The 24,886-nt window shown below is 47.6% G+C and overlaps 1 protein-coding gene across 6 annotated transcripts in view; it reads left to right on the top strand.

The window, feature by feature from the left end:
* The window catches only part of LOC142576703 (calcium-activated chloride channel regulator 1-like), a 388,135-nt gene that overhangs the window by 207,909 nt on the left and 155,340 nt on the right, over nucleotides 1–24,886 (top strand). The gene's annotated exons all lie outside the window — the stretch shown is intronic.

Consider the following 24,886-nt stretch of genomic DNA (forward strand, 5'->3'; position numbering starts at 1 on the left):
TAGGAGTCGGATTCCTGATTAATAAGGAAATAGCTGGTAACATACAGGAATTCAATAGCATTAACGAGAGGGTGTCAGGTCTTGTTGTGAAACTTAAGAGGTACAAAATGAAAATTGTACAGGTCTACGCCCCTACATCCAGTCATGATGACCAGGAAGTCGAAAGCTTCTATGAAGACGTGGAATCGGCGATGGGTAGAGTGAAAACTAAATACACTATACTAATGGGCGAATTTAATGTCAGGGTAGGCAAGAAGCAGGCTGGAGACAAGTCAGTGGGGGAATATGTCAGTTCTAGGAATAGCAGAGGAGAGTTATTAGTTGAGTTTGCAGAACAGAATAATATGCGGATAATGAATACCTTTTTCCGCAAGCGGGTTAGCCGAAAGTGGACGTGGAGGAGCCCGAATGGTGAGACTAGAAATGAAATCGACTTCATACTCTGCGCGAACCCTGGCATCATACAAGATGTAGACGTGCTCGGCAAGGTACGCTGCAGTGACCATAGGATGGTAAGAACTTGAATTAGCCTAGACTTGAGGAGGGAACGGAAGAAACTGGTACACAAGAAGCCAATCAAGTTATCGGTAAGAGGGAAACTAGAGGAATTCCGTATCAAGCTACAGAACAGGTATTCGGCTTTAACTCAGGAAGAGGACCTTAGTGTTGAAGCAATGAACGACAATCTCATGGACATCATTAAGGAGTGCGCAATAGAAGTCGGTGGTAACGCCGTTAGACGGGAAACCAGTAAGCTATCGCAGGAGACGAAAGATCTGATCAAGAAACGCCAATGTATGAAAGCCTCTAAACCTACAGCTAGAATAGAACTGGCAGAACTTTCTAAGGTAATCAACAAGCGTAAGACTGCGGATATCAGGAACTATAGTATGGATAGAATTGAACAGGCTCTCAGGAACGGAGGAAACCTGAAAACAGTGAAGAAGAAACTAGGAATAGGCAAGAATCAGATGTGTGCGTTAAGAGACAAAGCCGGCAATATCGTTGCTAATATGGATGAGATAGTTCAAGTGGCTGAGGAGTTCTATAGAGACTTATACAGTACCAGTGGCACCCACGACGATAGTGGAAGAGAGAATAGCCTGGAGGAATTCGAAATCCCACAGGTAACGCCAGAAGAAGTAAAGAAAGCCTTAGGAGCTATGCAAAGGGAGAAAGCAGCTGGGGAGGATTAGGTAACAGCAGATTTGTTGAAGGATGGTGGTCAGATTGTTCTAGAGAAACTGGCCACCCTGTATACGCAATGCCTCATAACCTCGAGCGTACCGGAATCTTCGAAGAACGCTAACATAATCCTAATCCATAAGAAAGGGGACGCCAAAGACTCGAAAAATTATAGACCGATCAGCTTACTGTCCGCTGCCTACAAAGTATTTACTAAGGTAATCGCAAATAGAATCAGGAACACCTTATACTTCTGTCAACCGAATGACCAGGCAGGACTCCGTAAAGGCTACTCAACAATAGACCATATTCACACTATCAATCAAGTGATAGAGAAATGTGCAGAATATAACCAACCCTTATATATAGCTTTCATTGATTACGAGAAAGCGTTTGATTCACTCGAAACCTCAGCAGTCATGGAGGCATTACGGAATCAGGGTGTAGATGAACCATATGTAAAAATACTTGAAGGTATCTATAGCGGCTCCACAGCCACCGTAGTCCTCCACAAAGAAAGCAACAAAATCCCAATAAAGAAAGGCGTCAGACAGGGAGATACGATCTCTCCAATGCTATTCACAGCATGTTTACAGGAGGTATTCAGAGACCTGGAGTGGGAAGAATTGGCGAAAAAAGTTGATGGAGAATACTTAGCAACTTGCGATTCGCTGATGATATTGCCTTGCTTAGTAACTCAGGCGACCAATTGCAATGCATGCTCACTAACCTGGAGAGGCAAAGCAGAAGGGTGGGTCTGAAAATTAATCTGCAGAAAACTAAAGTAATGTTTAACAGTCTCGGAAGAGAACAGCAGTTTACGATAGGTAGCGAGGCACTGGAAGTGGTAAGGGAATACATCTACTTAGGGCAGGTAGTGACCACGGATCCGGATCATGAGACTGAAATAACCACAAGAATAAGAATGGGCTGGGGTGCGTTTGGCAGGCATTCTCAAATCATGAACAGCAGGTTGCCACTATCCCTCAAAAGGAAAGTGTATAACAGCTGTGCGTTACCAGTACTCAAATATGGGGCAGAAACCTGGAGGCTTACGAAAAGGGTTCTGCTGAAATTGAGGACGACGCAAAGAGCTATGGAAACAAGAATGAGGGGTGTAATGTTAAGGGATAAGAAAAGAGCAGATTGGGCGAGGCAACAAACGCGGGTAAATGATATCTGAGTTAGATAGATAGATAGATAGATAGATAGATAGTACTTTTATTCGTATCAATTCTCATACACAAAAATCAGGCCTACCAAAGCCTCACTAAGGGCTTGAGTGGCAGCGCCTGGCAGACAGCGAATATTAGCAAAACAAAGAATAGAGATATTGCAACAAACTCGACAAGCAAACAAAAAAAAGGAAAATTTAACAACTCAGAGAGACAGATATGGAGACATAACTATTACAACATCAAAAGGGATGAGAACAATATGGAATTAAGATAGTAACACTCGATTAAATAATTACGGGGTAGGAAGCAACGCAGAGACGTACCGCAAAATTTTTTTCAGGGTGTATTTTGTTCTCATGCGGAATACACTAGGTGGCATAATATTGAAACAGGCAGGTACATAGTATTGACGTTGAAATCAAGAAAAAGAAATGGGCATGGGCCGGACATGTAATGAGGAGGGAAGATAACCGATGGTCATTAAGGGTTACGGACTGGATTCCAAGGGAAGGGAAGCATAGCAGGGGGCGGCAGAAAGTTAGGTGGGCGGATGACATTAAGACGTTTGCAGGCACAACATGGCCACAATTAGTACATGACCGGGGTAGTTGGAGAAGTATGGGAGAGGCCTTTGCCCTACAGTGAACGTAACTAGGCTGATGATGATATTTTTTTAAATATAGCAGAAACGTACAGTACCGTGCCTTCAGTTTGCCCACAGCCGCTGTAGTGTCTATTGTAAAGTTTCGTTATCTTCTCACGTCGTCACTTCCCTGTCACATCCGGCCCCCCTCCCTATATGAGAACTGCGAGCGAAAGGTGCCAAGAGTGTTATTCACTAGTTTCGCGAATACCCCGGTTCTACCCATTCTCTGCCTCCTCCTCCCTGTCTCCTTTTTACCATTCTATCTACCTCTCTTCAGGAGTTGCATGTTAGGATAAGAATAAGCGCTTCAGTTTCTGCAATGCATATGCCGTGGGGTCACAGCTGTCAAGAAGCTAATGTGACGACGTAAAGGGAGCTGCAGAGGGCACTGTCACACCTGCCATCCTGAAAATTTGTAAATTCTTGAACCTATGGCGGCGGAGGGGGGAGGGGGGAGTACGCGGCAGCAATTTTTTTAAAGGGATGTACCTTTTGCGTCCAGCTTACTGACGTTTTCACAACAGCAAATGAAATCCGTGTCTTGGAGAGTAAAGAGCGCAAACTCTATTGGGGCACAATGTATCTTTGCAATTTGCAAAGATCTTGCTGTTGTCGACGTGTAGGTTCTCTCAAAGCAAGTACCACTCTGGTGCCACTTGACAATCACTAGAGTTTCAAGTTACTTAAAAAAGGGAATTGCGCTAAAAAAGACACGGACGAGTAAGGACATGGACGGGCGCAAACTCGCGACTGATTTTATTCAGAAAGAACATAAATATATATACACCTAGATTCTTATTCAATCATTGCCTAAGCGCACATGCCAATAACGTTTTCTCTTTCTTATACAAATTGAAACTAGAATCGCTTACGCATTCATCACCTGACTTATCAATGTAAAAAAGCCTCTGCGAGTTCACGTGCTACCTGGTTACGACTGCGCCTTAAGATTTTGGTTCTAGCCAGCAAAGGCTGGCATGCTTTATCAGGCATAGCCAAAGGGCATGCGCCGCAATGTAAGGGTAAATTTGATCCATTTTCGTTAACCATAGAAAGCTTATGTTCCCTTAGACGTTCATTTATACAACGGCCCGTCTGGCCAATGTAAACTTTTCCACATGTCAGGGGAATTTATACACAGCCCCGACTGAATACCTGACAAACTGGGTGGCGTGAGGTTTCGTGCAGTCTCGCACGCATTCCTCGCCGGAGACAATCCGGGGGTACAAAGAGGCCAACTTGCGCAGGGCAGAAAATACCACCGGCACACCGTAGTGATGGGCTACATTCTTTAGGTTGTGGGAGACCCTATGAATATAGGGGAGAACCGCCGGTCTGGTCTTCGGTTGACCGCCACCTTTTTGGGGTGTTCTAGGTTTCAAGCTTTGCAGAAGCTTCTCTGCCACAGCAGCCACGACGGAAACGGGAAAACCAGCCTTCTGTAACCTGCAAATCTGATTGTTGAGGCTGTCCTTTGCCAGGTGAACACATGATTTCTGCAGGGCTTCCTTCAGGCACAGCATAACAATGGCGCGTTTTACCGTCTTAGAATGAGCGGACTCAAAAGGCAACAGGTCTTTCTGGGCTCGTGGTGAGTACATCCAACACGTGTGATCTGGTGTTAAAGTGATGTTAATATCTAAAAACTGCAATCTATCTTGTTCAGGTAATTCGTGGGTGAAGGTTAGACCCCTCCCCTGTCGTTTAAAGACAGATAAGGTCTCTTGCACGGTAACCGTGTGCGTCAAACCGGGTTGCTTCTTAAACATCACCAAATAATCGTCCACGTATCTAAAAACTCTCAGAACTATCTTGTCGTCCAAATAACACACCAGATCACGATCAATGCTGGCCAGGAAAATGTTAGCCAGTAACGGTGCCACACAAGATCCGATGCAAATGCCCTGACGTTGAACATGAAAATGGTTGTCAAAAGTTACAAAAGTGGACTCAAGATAAAATTCTAGTAGCTTCATGAAATTGTCTACGGTTAGGCCGCTAGTATTCTGAAAATCCACTACACCATTCTCGTCGATGCAAGACCTAACTGCACAAAATAGGTCATCATGTGGTATAGAAAAGAACAGGTTTTCTATGTCAAAAGAGACAGTGTAACCTAAAGATGAGGAACCCTGTAGGAAAGAAACCACTTCACCTGAATTCTTCACAACAAAAGGGTCTTGTATAACTAAATTCCTTAAACACTTTTGGAGAAAAGAGCTAATCTCTCGTTGCCACGTATCCCTTTCACTCACAATACACCGGAACGGCTTGTCATCTTTGTGCGTCTTCACGGTAAAAAACAGTTCTAGGCTATTGCGCTTACAGTTGTTAACAGCCCTTGAAAGTCTATCTAAAGCCAAGTCTTTGCACAGTTCTGTGGCTTGAGCCTTTACCTTGGAAGTCTGCACGTTTTTTGGTGACAAAGTTCCTTCCGACGGCCTCAACGGCTCTGTCGTGAAACGTCCCTTTGGTAGCACGGCAAATCCTCCCTCCTTGTCCGCCTGTAGAAGCATCAGCTGATGTTCTTTGAAGAAAGAGACGACTTCTTCGGCGTCCCTTTCCACAGTTGACTGTCTTAGGCACGTAGACACTTGAGGCTTGGTGGCCGTACGCAGCAGGCACTCGACTCGCTTATTTGGTGATTTTTAAGAAGCAACCCGGTTTGACGCACACGCTTACCGTGCAAGAGACCTTATCTGTCTTTAAACGACACGGGAGGGGTCTAACCTTCACCCACGAATTACCTGAACGAGATAGATTGCAGTTTTTAGATATTAACATCACTTTAACACCAGATCACACGTGTTCGATGTACTCACCACGAGCCCGGAAAGACCTGTTGCCTTTTGAGTCCGCTCATTCTAAGACGGTAAAACGCGCCATTGTTATGTTGTGCCTGAAGGAAGCCCTGCAGAAATCATGTGTTCACCTGGTAAAGGACAGCCTCAACAATCAGATTGGCAGGTTACAGAAGGCTGGTTTTCCCGTTTCCGTCGTGGCTGCTGTGGTAGAGAAGCTTTTGCAAAGCTTGAAACCTAGAACACCCCAAGAAGGTAGCGGTCAACCGAAGACCAGACCGGCGGTTCTCCCCTGTATTCATAGGGTCTCCCACAACCTAAAGAATGTAGCCAATCGCTACGGTGTGCCGGTGGTATTTTCTGCCCTGCGCAAGTTGGCCTCTTTGTGCGCCAGGATTGTCTCCGGCGAGGAATGCGTGCAAGACTGCACGAGACGTCACGCCACCCAGTTTGTCAGGTATTCAGTCGGGGCTGTGTATAAATTCCCCTGACATGTGGAAAAGTTTACATTGGGAAGACGGGCCGTTGTATAAATGAACGTCTAAGGGAACATAAGCTTTTTATGGTTAACGAAAAAGGGTCAAACTTGCCCTTACATTGCGGCGCATGCCCTTTGGCTATGCCTGATAAAGCATGCCAGCCTTTGCTGGCTAGAACCAAAATCTTAAGGCGCAGTCGCAACCAGGTAGCATGTGAACTCGCAGAGGCTTTTTAAATCGATAAGTCAGGTGATGAATGCGTAAGCGATTCTATTATCAGTTTGGATAACAAAGAGAAAACGTTCTTGGCATGTGCCCTTAGGCAACGATTCAATAAGAATCTAGGTATATATGTATTTAAGTTCTTTCTGAATAAAATCAGTCGCGAGTTTGCGCCCGTCCATGTCCTTACTCGTATGTGTCTTTTTTAGCGCAATTCCCTTCTTTAAGTATGTACGACCGACTCGCCTAACAACGTGCTCTCCAGACTTTCAAGTGTTTTCTTAAACACAGAAGAGCAGAACTCCGTTGCAGTTTTGTTCCCAGTGCTGAATATTCTATCACTTTCAGCATTGCTGTAGGGAATTGAGAGAATACCCAGCTTAACTATTGCAATTATGTGGAACCTGAGCGATCCGTCGACACTTGGAACGCTTCCTAATTGCGACCCCAGCACGTCGCCCATTGGCTCTTTCAATATGTCGGCTAGAACGTGATATGCTTCGAAGTTGATAAACTTGACTTCAAGTGCGTCGATTCTTTCTTCTTATTCGCCATTCTGCTGGGGTAGGCCAGCAGAACCACTGAGTAGGCTGCGCTGCCAATGGCTATGTCTTTATCGCCTTTCTGGTTCTCTGCAGCTCCATAGTCAACTTCCATCAATGAATGACGTGCCTTGACTACACCTGGGCGCACAAATCTACTCAGGAGATCCTCGTAAAGGCGGTTCAAGAGACCCCTCAGTAGGTGAATTTGAGGAGCCTGTGCCTGAAGAACGCATTTTGCCTTCTCAAAAAGCGGTACAACCTTTTGGAGAAAAAGACAGCAAGCCCTGTTTATCTCTCATGACAAAAAATAAAACAGGCGCTCCTCAGAGATCACGAGCCTGGCTTCCCCAGAATCCTTGATTTGAAGTTTCAGTTTTCTTTTGCTTTAGGTGCAGAATGAGCTCCTTTCTTCTGTAGCGAGAGTTAATCGCCGTCGGTGCTTTTTTCCCGAGGCCTGCAGCAGTCTTGTGAAGATGTGTAGGAGACTTTGGGTTCAGTGCAGGGTTCTTGGGAATTTGTGAGGAAGTCTTCGGAATTTGGTATGACTCCAAAAACAAGCTGTGCTTGTTGCACTGCTTTGTTTCAGATAAAAAAAAGCTTAGTTCTGCTTTCTATTGATTGGTCGAGCAGCCTCTTCAAACACATTCCCAACGACAGCCAACGTGTTGGCGAATGCTTCAACATCTTTATGACCTCGGCGTCATGCATCTTTTGGAACTTTTTAAGTCAATCTTTCCGTCTTGAGCTTTCCCTTGGTAAAAAAATTGTCAACCAAAGCCTCATCAACCTTTACAGAAATACATGAAGCTCATTTTTGGGCGGCCAATTTCATGAGATGGCACGAGCAACCAACCCCTACCAAACCTGGTTGCGCCTCTCTCAATACAGCAGGAACACTGTTTTTCTTTCCGATCATGAGATTGGCATTGTCCGAACAGATAGCCAACAGGTTGCCAACAGGCGAATTCTCAGACATCATCTTGTCCAGAACCAGATTTGCTATCTTGTAACCCGTTTGCTTCCACTTGAAATGTCCAGTGGCAAAGAAGGCGACTTTCGACTCGTTTCTTTAACGAAGTATGTCGCAACAATAGGGCAAAGCTGCGTATTCCTATTGTTACTGCCATCCACAGTGATCGAAAATACTTGCTATTTTAGGGCATCCAGCAAAGGAGTATCCACGTTGGCGCCTATTTTCAGAACAATTGAGGTCGTCTTTGTTCGTCCACAGGCATAGCGTTTCGCTTCTTCGCACTTGGAGAACATTTCCCGGAAAAGCGTTGCGGCATGATGGCTCACACTCAGCGGTACGCCGTGTTCAACTAAAGACGCCATGAAGAGACATTCACGAATCACACAAAAGCTTGGCTGGCTGTCTGCGGCTCGCACGCATCCCTGATGCTCTTTCGAAGCGATGTGCATCGTGGTTATCAGACTTGCCACCATGCGAGATGTTCATATCACAGGCACACGTGGTGCAGAATTCGAACTTCTCCCCTTTCTTCGCCGGCACGAAGCACTGAGATTCTGCCGTGTACGATTTCAAAAACACTGGGAAGTACGGTCGGGGCTTCGAGCCCGCCATTGCATTTCGCAGCCGCTACAGGCCGGAGTCGCACTACATCCGACGCGGCAGCTAGTCACACAAGAGGCGAGGCCAACACTGCAGTGACTGAAGCTGAGAGAAGTCCTAACCAGCGCCCCCGCGCCAACAAAGGCAACAGCATGGCGACAGGTCTGCGAAGGCGCTAGAGGCGTTATCGTGCTTTGTATATGGAATCGTGAACTAGTAGATGACAGAAGTCACTACAATCTTGCAGCTGCTGATAATGATATCACACGTACGTATTACCCTCTCGTGGTGGCGCAAGGTACCAGGGTGTAGTTTTACTACATTTTCACGTTTTGTTTTGCAAATAAAATGCTTTCCGTAAAATTTCAAGCAAGTTCGTAAAATCCTAAGATTGCTCGAAATTCGGAATAGCTGGCCTGTATGCCACCATGCACATGTGACACGATCGAAAGATCCAAACGAGTTTCTTGCACAAACTTTCCTCTCTTCCGCGCTCCTTCCATGTATAGGCACGCTCTGAACATTCCTCCGACACGGCATGCAAAACAGCAACAACACCAGTGGGAAAGTCGAAGAAAGAAGCAAAGGAAGCATCACTTTAAAAAAGTTGTCGGTATTTGTTGGCCTGCAGTGGCCTGTCGTTGTGGCGTCATCGCGTCCTTTGCGGGATTTCTAAGTGCCGAGAGCCAACTGGCCGACTTAATTGCCCACTAGACTTTCTGCCTTCCGGAGCAAACTTATGCTATTGCCAAGGCGCGAACGGTCTGTCAGGTTTACTAGAGACCTGCAAAACAGTTTTTCTCGCCTGTTCATTATTCGCACTCTGCACAGGTACAGTCTGCCTGTGGAGAATTACCTCCACAGTGTAGCTGGAGAGGTACTTCTTTTTTTACTGTACTGCAATAATAATTGAACTTGTTTTCGAATTATATTCTCTAATAATGTTGTATTCTTGGTATCATTGTCATGCGTAATCCATACAGAGTACACCGGCACCCTTAAATGAAATGCTTTCAGTTTTTGCCTGATTACACCCGACATTGTGATGCAAATAAACCTAACTTGAACTCAATTTCTCGGAAGTAAAGACTCACTGAAACGCTGACGTCATCCCGAACAAGATCAACAAGCGCCATAATACTCGATCTTATGATGCCCCTATTCGCAAGCTTAATTTTGTGCTTATAATTTTTTGGGGGGAGGGATGTGCTCTTGCACCGTAGAAACGTCTCTCGGACATCTCCGATGTGCTCGTTCTTATTCTCAAGCGCCCAGTGCAAACTGTCATTGCCGAGACTCCATGATGCCCTGGTATCAGGCCACCATGGCGTGTCGCGCAAGTGTGACCACACTTATACATTTAGATTGGCAACCCGCCGTGGTTGCTCAGTGGCTGTGGTGTTGGGCTGCTGAGCACGAGGTCGCGGGATCGAATCCCGGCCACGGCGGCCGCATTTCGATGGGGGCGAAATGCGAAAACACCCGTGTGCTTAGATTTAGGTGCACGTTAAAGAACCCCAGGTGGTCAAAATTTCCGGAGTCCTCCACTACGGCGTGCCTCATAATCAGAAAGTGGTTTTGGCACGTAAAACCCCAAATATTATTATTATTTAGATTGGCATATACTATTTTTTGCCTCATACATCGCCACATTCATTTCTCAAACTATACCAGAGCTCGAAAAGACCGTCCTACTCACAGGGCCCCTTTCCTGTGTTTAATCCCGCAAAGTGTGTGCCCATGGCTGTGGTTACCAAATATGCCCAACGGTATGTTATCACTCAAGCCTTTCTGGTGACCTGAGCAACCGAAGTCGCAGGCTTCCTTCAGCACGGCGTTGGCGTTGAATATGTCTATCCTCAAGTACTTTTCACGGACTTCGCTCTCCGCTTACTCTCCAGTGTCATCTCTTACACTACTCGCTCGTGCTAGACACAACACAAACACGCAACGACCTTAATGAAGTAATAATTACATGTTAGTTGGCATGCTGTCGAAGTACATTTCCACTGGGCACCGCGACAAGACGACATCTGGAACAACCTGGGCCGACAAAGTGAAAGGTACTGTGAGGGCTGCGCAGAGCGGTGCGGAGCGGCTGGTCGGAGATAATGATGCCAGGGTAGAACACCTAATTAAAGAAGTAACGTATCTGAGAAAGGCAAATGAAGAACTTACTATGCAGGTTGTAGAACTGCGCAGGAACTCGCAGAGTAACTCCACAAAAGTAGCAATAGCCAAACCGGTGAATAATGACAACAGCCAGGATGAAGAAAACACACCAGCTCCAAAGAAGCGGGCAATAAGCCCAGTAGAAACGACAGTGTGCTCTGCTTTAGAAGAGATCAATGAGGCGATTAAACAACTTAGAGATGCCACAGATAAAACTACCTTCAAAGTTGATAAGTTATGGAAATGGAGACTGACGGCTGAAAAGAGGCTCACCAAAGTAGAAGCACAGGGCGATGACGACGAATACCTACCCTCAGAAGCAGAAAGCGTCAGATCGCTCCCTGGCGTGTCGGGGGGTTCTACGAAGCGTACTCTAGCGGGTAGCAGTAAGGCGGGTTCTATAAGCAATGGCTAGCAGGGGGAGCTTTACCGTGTGGCAATGGAATTGCCGAGGATTTTATCACAAAAAAGCACCTCTTATGCAGTTAATAAGAACCTCTCCAGACAAACCGAAAATAATTATGCTGCAGGAAACCTTGGCGGATGAGATCAGCCTATCCGGATACAAAGCGACATGCAGGGGCAAGGAGCCGGGTAGGGGGTTAGCCACGCTCGTAGATAAGAAAATACCTTACATAGAACATGATTTGCGCCTTGGACTAAACAAATTAGAATACTTACTAGTGGAAATAATTTTGAAAAGGCATAGAAGCAAACCGCAAAGCCTCTTCTGTCTTAATGTTTATAGCAGCCCTAGCGACATGAAACAGAGTTTCAGGGCACTTATTAATAAGACTATGGCTGTTACTAAGCACGCTCCACTCATTATTGGAGGGGATTTCAACGCCCCACATCAAACCTGGGGATATCGCTGGAATACTAAGAAAGGGGATGGACTCTGGCACCTGGCTACAGATCTCAATCTCTCCCTCATCACAGACCCAGCTTATCCCACTAGGTGTGGTACATCTACATGCAGGGACTCCACCCCAGACCTTACTTTTGTATCAAACTTAGCGAACGCTGGCTGGAATAACTCCAATATTGACCTGGGTAGTAATCATTACATATTGTAACAGATACAAAAGGCACGGACAAGAGAAAAGAAGGGAAGACGAAGAGGACGAAGCGTTGGAGAGGCCGAGCTGCGCTACTATCACGCGACGATCATCATCCATCGCCTGTAAATAAAATCATTTCTTCGCAACTCTTCGTAACAGTTGTGGTGGAGGTGCGGGGTAATCGACACCCGAAGACGGAGGCTGAACCAGAAATTCTTCGACGGAGCCGTCGCATTGCTGGACTCCCACCGTATCTACCGGAGCTGAATATGTCCCACGACGCAGACGAACAACGGCCCATTCCAACAGCTGCGCCGACAAGTTCCGTTCTGCAACTGAGAGATGCGCGTCCCTTCGCCGGAAGATCGGACGAAGACGTCGAGGAATGGCTCGTCCATTATCACCGGGTGAGTGCCGCCAACAAGTGGAACAGCGCTTCTCAGCTTTCGAACGTCGTGTTCTTCCTAACGGATACTGCGTTGCTGTGGTTCGACAATAACGAGGAAACGTTCACAACATGGGGAAGATTTGTTTCCGAAATCAAAGAGAGATTCGGCGACTCCGCGACGAAAAAGAAAAGGGCGGAACAGACGCTACTGCAACGTGCGCAAGTGCCAGGCGAAACCTGCACGACCTATATTGAGGCGGTAATAAAACTGTGTAGGATGGTGGACTCTGGAATGTCTGAGGAAGATAAAGTCGGGCACATCCTGAAAGGAATTGCCGAAGACGTCTATAATTTCCTCATCGCAAAGGACAACCTGGCTTCCGTCACTGACATCATTCGGCATTGTCGTACTTTCGAGCAGCTGAAAACGAGGCGCATCACGCCGAAGTTTGGCAGGCTAGCCAATGTGACAACAGTTGCAAGCGTGGACAGCAACCAGCCCCTCGATCTTGCATCAACGATCAGACAAATAGTTCGGGAAGAGCTCAGCCTGCACGCACAAGCGACACATTCAGGCACTCACAGCTTCCGCTTATCACCAGATTTCCAGTCAAACGTGGCATCCATCGCCCCGTATCCTGCGGCGAGGGGCACCGAGGATTATGAACTCGCGCCCCGACAGCAGCCACGTCTCTACGACAGAGGCGCTACTTATGACGCTCGGCCACAACGAGAGCAGCCGCGGTTTTACCCCCGAGGTCCTGTGACTTCTGTCAGGCCGCGACAAGAAGGGCACCGACCCTACTACCACGACGTGACTTATGAACGATATGACGGATTTCAGCGAGGCGCAGAGACACGTTATCCACATGACAACGAACTTTCTCGCCGCCCGCAGCAGCCTAGCATCCGTTTCGAGGAAGATGCTGTGCACCACGACCCTCCCGTGTGCTACAACTGCGGTGCCACAGGCCATATAGCACGGTATTGTCGCCAAGGCCGTCAATCACGAAGGACACCAACAATGCTATCGCCACCCAGAACTCGTACTTCATATGACTTGCGGACGACCGATTCCCTTCCAATGGACCACTTCCCACACGAGACCAGACGCAGCGATTCGCCAACTTCTGAGCGGAGTTTGACGCCACCAAATAATCGTCCCCGTCGCTCTCCGTCCCCTCGGCGCCGTTCTTCGTCACCGCCGCCGGGAAACTAGCATCCGCGGCCAATGGAGGTGAGGTCGCCGGACGGTCTTTGCCAGAAATTCCTCTGCCTGTTGTGATGCTCAAAAACAAAGTGAATGTCTCGATTGACGGAATACCGACCATGGCGTTAGTTGATACTGGGGCGACTGTGTCTGTGATGAGCCTCGCTTTCAAGAACCGTCTAGGCCACAAAGTTATGTTTTCTTGGAACGACGGTATTACTTTTCGTGGAGTGGGCGGCGAGTGGCTTCATCCCCTTGGTGTTTGTGCTGTGAGTGTTTTGTTGGCTGGGAAAGTTTTTGTGTCGGAATTCGTTGTTCTTGCTCGTTGTTCGCACGATGTTATTCTTGGTATTGATTTTCTTGAACAGTGCGGCGCTTCCGTGGACTGTGGTTGTGGCGAAATATCATTGAACAAGTTAATTATATCAACAGATTCCGAACAAAGCTCGCGTGGCGAACACAGGGACACAGACACACTCAGTGTTCTTGATGAAGTGATTGCACCATCGTGGTGCCTGACGCCCGTTCGTGTTTCTGCAACTACTGTTGACGCTGATTGTGTTGATATTGTAGTTAGGCCTCTCCGCATAAACTGTGCTAAAAAAGATATACTTGTGCCCTGCTCTGTCGTGTGCATGACGAAAGGAGTCGCCACATTGTGGGCGCTGAACTGTTCCGCCACGCCGGTTGTCCTTCCTCGCGGTATGAAAATCGCTCTCTTCGATGAAGCCGCATGTAACTCAATGGCGGCCCTAACTACGGACGTCTCTACAGCTTGCTCTCCTTGCGATAATAGCCATTTTGAAGAGCTAATGCTTGGCATGATCAGCAAGGCTCTCGGTACGTCGGAACGGCAAGCACTGGTACATGTCCTTGCCAGGCATGAGGCTGCATTCGACTTCACGCATGGAGATGCACCCCTTCATTTGCCGTCGTCCCGCGCTCGTCACAGAATAGATACCGGCTCCGCACACCCCATCCGCCAGAAGCCCTACCGAGTGTCATCCTCCGAGCGAAAGGTTATTGCACAACAAGTCAAGGAGATGATGGACAAAGGTGTCGTTCAAGAGTCGTCTAGTCCTTGGGCAGCCCCAGTAATCCTGGTCAGAAAAAAAGATGGCTCCTGGAGATTCTGCGTGGATTACAGACATCTAAACGCAGTGACGAAGAAGGATGTCTATCCACTACCGCGAATAGATGACGTCATTGATTGCTTACACGCTGCTTCTTACTTCTCAACACTTGATTTGCGATCGGGGTATTGGCAAATACCTATGGACCCTGCCGACAAGGAAAAGACCGCTTTCGTGACTCCAGATGGCCTATTCGAATTTAATGTTATGCCTTTTGGCCTTTGCAATGCTCCTGCCACCTTCGAAAGATTCATGGACACAGTACTACGTGGTCTGAAGTGGGAGATATGCATGTGTTACCTCGATGATGTTGTAATCTTTGGCCGCACGTTTGAAGAACATAATCAACGCCTCAGCCTTGTTCTCGACTGCATCGAGAAAGCTGGGCTGGTTCTAAACTCAAAGAAATGCCGCTTTGGCGAACGTCAAACACTGGTCCTGGGACACTTAGTTGACAAGGATGGCGTCAGACCCGATCCTCGTAAGATTGAAGCGGTGAGCTCCTTCAAGCCACCACAATCAGCACGAGAACTTCGCTCATTCATTGGCCTATGTTCATATTTTCGTCGTTTTGTTCCCAGGTTTGCCGACATCGTTTACCCGTTGACAAGTATTTTGCGACAAAATGCATCCTTCAATTGGACACCAGAGTGTGACGCATCATTTTCTCAACTGAAATTTATACTAACGTCAGCACCGCTCTTGCGTCACTTCGATCCGTCTTGCCCAACTGAAGTTCACACTGATGCTAGTGGAATTGGGATAGGAGCGGTGCTTGTACAACGTCACAGTGGCGCAGAACATGTAGTCGCATATGCCAGCCGTTGCCTGAGCAAATCTGAACGGAATTATACGGTTACGGAACAGGAATGCCTGGCAGCTGTTTTCGCCATACAGAAGTTTCGGTGTTATCTTTACGGTAGACCATTCAAGATTATCACCGACCATCATTCTTTATGCTGGCTGGTCGGTTTGCGTGATCCCTCTGGTCGCCTCGCACGTTGGGCACTGCGCCTCCAGGAATACGACTTTGTGGTGTCGTACAAGAGTGGCCGTCGTCACGCTGACGCAGACTGCCTCTCTCGGATTCCTCTTGCGGCTACCGACTGCGATGCTGAGAATTTTGACGACTGTCTCGCTGCTGTTACTTCTACGTTCCCTGACGCGGCAGACTTTCAGCGAGAACAACGGAGTGATGTTACCCTCGATCCGCTTTTTGTTGCCGCCCGTACTTCTCAAGGCAGTGGTCGCTTTACCGTCCGTGATAAATTACTCTACAAAACTAATTATTCCGGGCATGGAGCGCGTTTTCTGCTTGTTGTCCCGGAGAGCCTTCGCTCCGACGTTCTACGCGCCATGCATGATGATGTGACATCCGGCCATTTCGGTTTCGTACGAACACTACACCGCACGCAGGAGCGCTTTTACTGGCCCAAGATGTACGAAACAACCAAGCGCTATGTCGCTAGTTGTGAAACGTGCCAACGTCACAAGCGACCGACCACCGCAGCCCCGGGTCCCCTTCGGCCATTGACACCACCCAACACGCCATTCGAGCAAGTAGGCATTGACCTTTTGGGTCCATTCCCGTTATCTAGCAACAAGAACCGTTGGATAATTGTCTGCGTAGACCATCTTACACGGTATGCAGAAACTGCAGCCATACCGTCTTCCACCGCCGCTTGCGTGGCGGTCTTCCTGTTGCGTTCCGTGGTCCTTCGTCATGGCCCACCACGTGTCATCATCAGCGACCGTGGTCGCCAGTTCACTGCTGATGCCATTGAAGAGCTACTTCGTTTGTGCACTTCCCAGTTCCGTCATTCCACGCCGTACCATCCACAGACCAATGGCCTCGTTGAAAGGACGAACAGAACGCTGACCAACATGCTTGCCATGTACGTCTCCTCCAATCATAAGAACTGGGACGACGTGCTGCCCTTCATCACTTACGCATACAACACGGCGAAACACGAAACCACGAACTATAGCCCATTTTATCTCCTCTATGCCAGGTTACCGCGAAGCCCTCTGGACACTTTCTTACCGTTCGTTCTGCACAGTGACGATTCTGTATCGAAGACTTTGTGTCTCGCCGAAGAAGCGCGTCGAATAGCTCGTCTTCGTACTCTGGCCTCGCAAAGTCGTTCGAAAGAGCGATACGACAACCGTCACGTACAAGTATCGTTGGAAAAAGGTGACTTGGTCCTTCTTTGGACACCGCAACGCAAGCGTGGATTGTGCCAAAAGTTATTGTCAAAATATTCAGGCCCATTTGTAGTTGTGGACCGCCTGAGCGAACTCACTTACGTCATAGCTCGCCTACTGTGCAATGGTCGGCGATCAAGCAGAACTCAGCTGACTCACATTGCTCGCCTGAAGCCTTTCTACCCTGCTTGCGCATCCTGACTCGCCCCACGGGCTTCGTCTGCTTGCGGGGAAATGTAACAGATACAAAAGGCACGGACAAGAGAAAAGAAGGGAAGACGAAGAGGACGAAGCGTTGGAGAGGCCGAGCTGCGCTACTATCACGCGACGATCATCATCCATCGCCTGTAAATAAAATCATTTCTTCGCAACTCTTCGTAACAATATTACAAATACTATTGGAAACACAAAGTAATGAGATAAAGCACTTTAACTACATTGACTGGGATCTTTTTCGGAAAGCAAGGAAAAGCAGAGCTGAGACAGAGGCAGGACAAAAGAAAACACTCCAAACTTGGACCACTCAGCTCAGGGAAGATGTAAAGGCGGCAACGAAGGATATTAACACAGAGGAGGATATCGAAATCATGGACAGTAGGCTGGCGCACTTGATTGAAGCGAAACAATCTATGTTAAATAGATGGAAAACGCAACGGCTGAACAGGAGACTCAGGAAGCGCATAGCATTGTTGAATAGGGAGATTGAAGAACACTCCAGAAATTTACAGAAACAACAATGGGATGAGCTTTGTAATTCCATAGATGGTCGAATCAGACGTGGTGGGAATTGGAACTTACTTAGACATTTGCTTCATGAGAACGACACGAAATCTAATAGGAGAACAGCAGTAGCACGACTCGTCCATCGTGAGAGTCAGGACACAACGGAGGAGGCCATTCTGGATCGGCTCGCAGCTAGGTATTTACCACTTAAGGATAGCGATGAGAGTACAGACCTGCCTGAATATACAGGGGAAGACTGTGAGCCTATGGATCAAGACTTCACAGAAAGCGAAGTTCGTGCAGCCCTGTACGACCTCAACAGTAGATCTGCTGCCGGTCCAGATGGCATTTCCAATAGGCTGTTGAAAAATTTGGACGATCATTCCATAAAATATTTAACAGAGTATTTCAACGAACTCTGGAAAAACGGTGATTATCCGAAGGAATGGAGAATTGCTAACACAATTCTTATTCCCAAACCAGGCAAGCAACTCAATCTAGATAACCTAAGACCCATATCATTAACATCATGTCTGGACAAAACCATGGAGCATGTCATACTCAATAGACTGACTAAGTATGTAGAAAACAGAAATGTTCTTCCGCATAACCTGATAGGTTTCCGTCCTGGACTTTCGACTCAAGATGCAATGCTTTTAATCAAGCATCACCTTATTCTTGCTAGCCCGCTACATACGAGAGCTCTTCTAGGCCTAGATGTAGAAAAGGCCTTTGATCGCATCAAGCACAGGGCCATATTGGATATCCTCTCGGAGATGGGATTGGGTAAGCGATTGCACAATATAGTCAAAGCCTTTCTCGGTGGCCGTTCTGCTTGTCTCAGGTTAGGCGAACTCCAATCGACAACCCTGGAACTTGGGAATCGTGGGACACCACAAGGGTCTGTCCTATCTCCCACGTTATTTAATTTGGCAATGTCAAAAGTGGCTCGAGGTCTCGCGCAGATTGAGGGTATCCACTTTGCTATATATGCAGATGATGTAACAATCTGGAGTGCCGAAGGTAATATGGGACAAACAGAGATCAAACTACAGGAAAGCATTTATGTGGTAGAAACAACACTTGAGGGTATGGGACTGAACTGCTCTGCTAAAAAATCAGAACTATTGGTATTACGGAGCAGTAAGTGTGGGCGCAGGCCGAACGGATATATCCCAGAGGAAGAACCCCGCATTGACATATGCGCCAAGAATGGAGAACCAATCAGGCAGGTGGAGACTATTAGAGTGTTAGGACTTCTCCTGCAAGCGAACGGATCTAATTGCAGGATGACAGAATACATCTCTAACAAGTCAGAAGAAGTCATTAGGCTTCTGCGTAGAGTTACCAACAAGCATAAGGGGCTAGGAGAAGACAGTGCCATAAGATTGGTACATGCATTCGCCTTTTGCCACTTCTCGTACGTGGCTGGCATGCTACAATGGACACAGGCTGATAAGAACAAGCTAAACACTTTAATCAGACGACTTATAAAGACTGCACTAGGACTTCCCATCAGCACGGCCAATGATAGCTTATTGCGCCTAGGGCTGCATAACACACTAGAGGAGATAGCTGAGGCTCAACAGGTGGCCCACCAGGAGAGACTATTGGGGACACGCCCTGGGAGGGCGCTACTTGAAGAAATTGGCGTAGAAATTCACAACCACACCAACGAAGGAGAATTATTAACACAATTGCAAGCGGGACTACGAGAAACAATAAAGACGACCCCGTTCCCTAGGAGCATGCACCCGACACATAACCTCGAGAGACGGAAGGCAAGGGCGAAGGCACTCCTTCAAGACATAGATCAACATAAGCAGCAGGCGGTGTTCGTTGACGCTGCCTGGGTTAAAAATAAGGATGCGTATACCTCCGTTGTCGTAGACACTCAAGGTAACATACAGGAGGCCATCACCGTCTATACCAAGGACCCCACAGTAGCAGAACAAGTAGCAATCGCCTTAGCCATCCGGGCTAATCGGTGGACGCATATTTACAGCGACTCTAGAACAGCCATACGCAACTTTGCCAACGGATATGTGACACGGATAGCAACAAAATTATTAGAGAAGGTCAAGAGTGAGAGAATCGAAATCCGCTAGTTTCCTGCACATCTGGGGGTGGTGGACGGAGCTCGGAGAAACCTCAATGAGGTGGCAAATGAAGCAGCACGAGGACTTTCTAGCCGTGCTCTTCAAGACCGAGCAACTTACACTTCACCCGGGGAACACAGGGATCGATTATTAACATATAACGAAATCACGAAGCATTATTATTTAAGCAGAAGGGAATACCCATTGCCACACGGTAAGCTTTGCAGAGCCCAAGCGGTCACATTACGTTTGCTACAGACAAGAACATACCCAAGTCCATATTTTATTAACAGGATCTATCCGGAGGGGAAAATTCAAACCAACTGTAATAAGTGCAATGGCATCATTACTCTTGACCACATGCTTTGGCAGTGCCCCGCGGTCTACACAGACCGTGACAAGGAACAAGAATGGTGGCGGCAAATGCTACACAGTGAATCACTCTCTGACCAATTACGGGCAGTCAAGAAGGCCCGCGATGTGGCTGAAGGGCTCGGCCTGACAGTCCCAACGTGGGAGCGGCCCGCGTCAACGTATGATTGACCTTCAGGACCCAATAAAGTTCTCCATACCATACCGCGATAGGAGCGTGGTACGGTCTTTGGGTGACATTATTGGTCTGCAGCCTCGCTCAACGACACATCGCCTTTTTTATGTCGAGAGGAGCATACTGGATTTCCGCTGAATGTATTTTCGGTTATAGGGTTTTAGCACGCCGGCTTATTCTGGTACGGTGATGGCGACCGTTGTGGTCAGGTGGCCGCCTCATTCTGGGCTTCGCCATCACCATAGAATACAGAAAGCTGCCTTCACAAACAAACCCTCGGCTTTCAAGCCTATGAATCTGCAGCATTCTGCATTCGGGAACTGGGCACGCTAACCACTGCGCTGCCACCTCCCCCACCGCTTTCGGTTTATCTGCCTTCGCACTTCTCGTTTCCTTCACATGCGCAGGCAGGACGGACGCAGAAATGAAAAAAAAGGTAAAGATTGCTTGAGCCGCTAGCTGACACATAACCGCAACTGTGGCAGGCTATTTTCTTTAGGGCACATGTGGGCTTGCGGCTGCGCTCATATCGTCGCCTTAGCTTTATTGCAAATTTGCTTTCACTGACTTGCTTTCACTGGTTAAAACTGAAACGACGGACAGAAATTGGACCTACCGTTGTATTTTTTCTTGTTTTCTGTATTTAAACCAAAAACGCTCATTCCTAACTTTAAAGCAGCAACAGCTTGATCATCAGCGGCTTAAACGCTCATTTAAACAAATAGGGATTTTTTGAGGAAATGGCATAAAGATGAAGGAGATGAAGCTGTTGCTGCATTAAAGTTAGGAATGAGTATTTTTCGTTTAAGCCTAGAAAACAAGATTATTTCGAGGTCACGTTGCTGCCAATACGGGCCGATACCACGTATCGACGAAAGGGCATCACACTCTCGATGCCCGTAGCAGGTTATTGAATGATGAAAACTGGAAATACGGCTGTTTTTCACTTCTCGCAATCTTTATACACAAAACACAAGGCACCCGCCCCATGACACTTATTTTTTACAACAGCGACCATGCCACGTGAACTTACACGACTGTGTGTGAAAAATTGATTTTGGGAACAGTGTTACCCCATGTGTAGACAGTCGAGATAGACATCATTTGAAAGCTAAGTCTCTGGCCTACATACCCTGCAGCAACTTTTGTGATAGACGCCGTAGTTTTATCACAGCTAGCGATATTGTTTCGTAAATCTAGTATAAATTTTCGTTGTTCCCATAGGCTTGTATTGCTGTATCTTTAACCACTCTGGTAACAAAATTCTTGCTTGCCAGAGAGTGATAACTGCATTTGGCTCGTGCGGATTGTCTTCCAGATCATGTCTGTCACCTGCCTTTGTTAATAATCGAGAAGCAGCTTTTGTTCGCGACAAACCCGCTCATTACATTAAAAACGCGCTAGCTTCGTGACGGGGCCGCTTGGGGCGATGTTGGTACGTGTCCAAAAAAGCTTCATACGATTCACGCAGTGAAGAACTTTCCTGTACCCGGCCCAGCAAAAGATGTGCGCAGCTTCGTGGGCCTATGCTCCTATTTTCGTCGGTTTGTTATAAAAAAATTGCGGATATCACCCGGCACTGACTGACCTTATAAAAAAGGACACGGCGTTCTTTTGGGACAATGAACAAGTCGACGCCTTCGACACCCTCATCCACTGGCTAACAACGCCTTTGATTTGACGTCACTTTGGTCCATCGCCACCAACTCAAGTTCGCACACACGCCAGTGGCCATGGAATAGGTGCTGTCCTCTCCCACCAGCCAAATAGAGTGACAACGCAAATTATCTTTTTGAGATTACCACCCTATCTTAATAATATTTCCATATTTCGACACATACCATCAATCAAGGATTGGTCAAGAAGCTTGTCCGCATCTAGATTATGGCGATGATTTTCACACTGTGGCAAATACCCATGATGGGGATCGGCCTAGAGAGAGAAAATGTTTATTACGAAGTAGCGAAATTTGCTCGTAGGGTGGAGTCCTTAGTTCAGGGCTCCATTGACTCGCGCCACACCACGAGCCCGCCGGATCAGCTGTCGCTGCTCTTGCGGGTCTAAGCTGGTCAGCGCAGTCTCCCAGGAGGAAGGTCAAGGAATAGTGGAGTAACCCGGAGGGTGTGGGAAATGATATACTCTAGGCTTTGCGCCACAGAAGGGACAGTATGAGGGATATTGTGTGGGGTGGAAGAGCTGTAGATAAAAACACCGTGAAATAAATTTGGTTGAAGCTGTCGCGACGCGACGCAGTCTTCTCAATCAATGTTTGTGTCGGGGGGGGGGGGGGAGTGTCTCCTGCGTTTTCTGTAATGTTGTAGAGGTTTAGTGTAGTTCAGGGGTTCGGCCGATGTGTCTTCTGGGTTGGACGGCTCTTCCAATAAAGCCCGTTAGTGAGCTCTCGGGCTACCGCATAACCGTGTTCATTACCATGGAGGCATGCGCAGCAGTCCAGATGATACGCACCCTGGGTAACGCTGTGGGGTTTACTAACGTAAGGATGCGGTGTCTTTAGGGTGTCATCATTCCTTGTGCCAAAGTCCTGCAGGCGATCTGTGCATCAGTGGCCACTGTGATAGGTCCATCTGGTGCTGCTATGGTTGAAGCGTGTACGATGGCTAGGGCGACAGCAGCCCCTTCTTTCTTGCAATCTCCACAGTGTTTAGCGTGGCAGAGGCCCTCAGAATGTTTCGATCTAGTATGACATGACAGTGAGCACGTCTCTGTAGGTACAGAGCCACGTCGGTGAAAGGACCGGTGCGTCCGATGTGCCATTGTCATTGAGTGGAGCCAGGGCTTGTGCTCTTGCCTGTCTTCGGCCTTTACGACGGGCAGGGTGCATATTCCGGGGAAGTGGGGCCACGTGAATTTTGTTTCGGAAGGTAAACGCAAGAAGTGTGCGGTCTTCCTGTTGTGGTTTTCTTGGTGTTTCGTATCCCAGCCGGCATAGAATGAGGCACCCTTGCATTGCTCGATGGAGCCGTTGGAATTGGCTGTCAAGCTGACCTTGGCAACCAATTCACCCCAACTCGTAGTAGGTGCTTCGTGGACGCATTTTGGGGTACTCCCCGCGCCGTCTGTAGTGCATCTCGGTCTGAGTGAAGTTATATGATAGGGGAGGTGGTGGGATAATCTGCTAATTATGAGGGCTTGTACGTTTCGGAATACATCTTTTTCTTGGAGTCCTTGTCGGCGTTTTGTAATGCGCTTTATCGTGTGTGTTACTTGGGTGATATTTTGGCGGAGTATGTGTAGGGCATGTGTGGCCTCGCTTTGTATTATATGTGAAGGCCTAGTGCACGTAGTCTGTCTACCCTTGTACTAAGGTAGCCATTGAGATACAATATGATGGTTGGTAGAATATCGGTATTATTGCATTTTTTTAATACAAGTAGGAGCTCCGACTTCTAAGCTGCGCAGGTGAGTCCTCCGGCTGTTGCACACTCTTGTACTACGTTTACTGCTTCCTGTAGTACGTCTTTAATGGCGCCGGCCAACACTGTGGTCATCTAGATTGTTACTCGATCGGCGCAGAGGGCGTGCTGCATGTTCGGAAGTTTTTTGAGGAGCGGTGGTAGCTTTGCCATCGCCATGTTGAACAGAGAGGGTGAGAGACCGAGCCCTGGGGAGTCCCTCTGACAAGAAGCTTTATGATATCTGACAGAATTTCAGCCAGGCCGATGATGGCCATGCGGTCAGATCGAAAGGTTCGGACATAATCATAGATGCGTTTTCCACGTCGGGAGGATCCGAGATTGTTTAGGATGAGGTCGTGCGAGACGTAGTCGAAGGCCCCCTTGAGGTCCAACGCCAGAATTGCTCTTGTTTGAGCTGTACTGGGACAGTGCAGAACATTCTCCTTAAGTTGCAGGAGTATGTCCTGCGCAGACAGACCTAGTCGATAGCCGAATAAGGTATTGGGAAAGAATTGGTTCGCTTCAAGATAAGGCAGGAGGCGCATGAGAACTGCACGCCCGAAGAGTTTGCCGATACACGAAATCAGGGAAATGGGCCTTAGAGTTCGGAGGGACAATGGTTTCCCGGGTATCGGAATTAAGGTAATATCGGTGCGCCGAAATTACTGCAGAAGCGTTCAGTTTTTCCAGTTGTCCCTGTAGTATGCAGTGAGTTACCATGTGGCCTGATCGGCGAGGTTGCGCAGTAGCGCATAGTGAATGCTGTCTACTCCGGGCGCCGTGTTACGTCTTATACCATGTAGGGCTGCCCTCACTTATGTCTCTGTAATATCGCCGTGCAATTGTGTTTCTTCCTCGTCTGGATAGTTTTTGCACTGTGGTCGGTGACCTGTAGCAGTGTATCTCTGTTGCAGTGTTTGGAGGAGACCGTCATTATCATTTTCTTCTTTGTAAATGATAGTGCGGACGGTGTTGGTTGTGTGCGTTTTTTGTGCGTTGGGTTTAGTGGTCGTCTGAGGAGGGCCTAGAAGCTCGTGGTACATAAGGTGCAGCCAACTAGCTTTGAGATGATCACCGCGTGTTGACAACGAGTATCATTCCCATAGTATGACGCATACCCACAAGGAGGATCAGCCATAATGCGCATCCACACTTTGATATTATAGTGATTTCAGTACAATGTCATGCACCCAACGGATGATCGGCTATGAAGCGGCTTGCACATTTAAACTAAGTGATATGAAATGAGAATAAATAATCAAACCGAAAACTGGTACAGCGCAACATATGTTGTGCTGTACCA

The sequence above is a fragment of the Dermacentor variabilis genome, chromosome 3 (genome assembly GCF_050947875.1).
Source record: "Dermacentor variabilis isolate Ectoservices chromosome 3, ASM5094787v1, whole genome shotgun sequence".
Taxonomy (NCBI): domain Eukaryota; kingdom Metazoa; phylum Arthropoda; class Arachnida; order Ixodida; family Ixodidae; genus Dermacentor; species Dermacentor variabilis.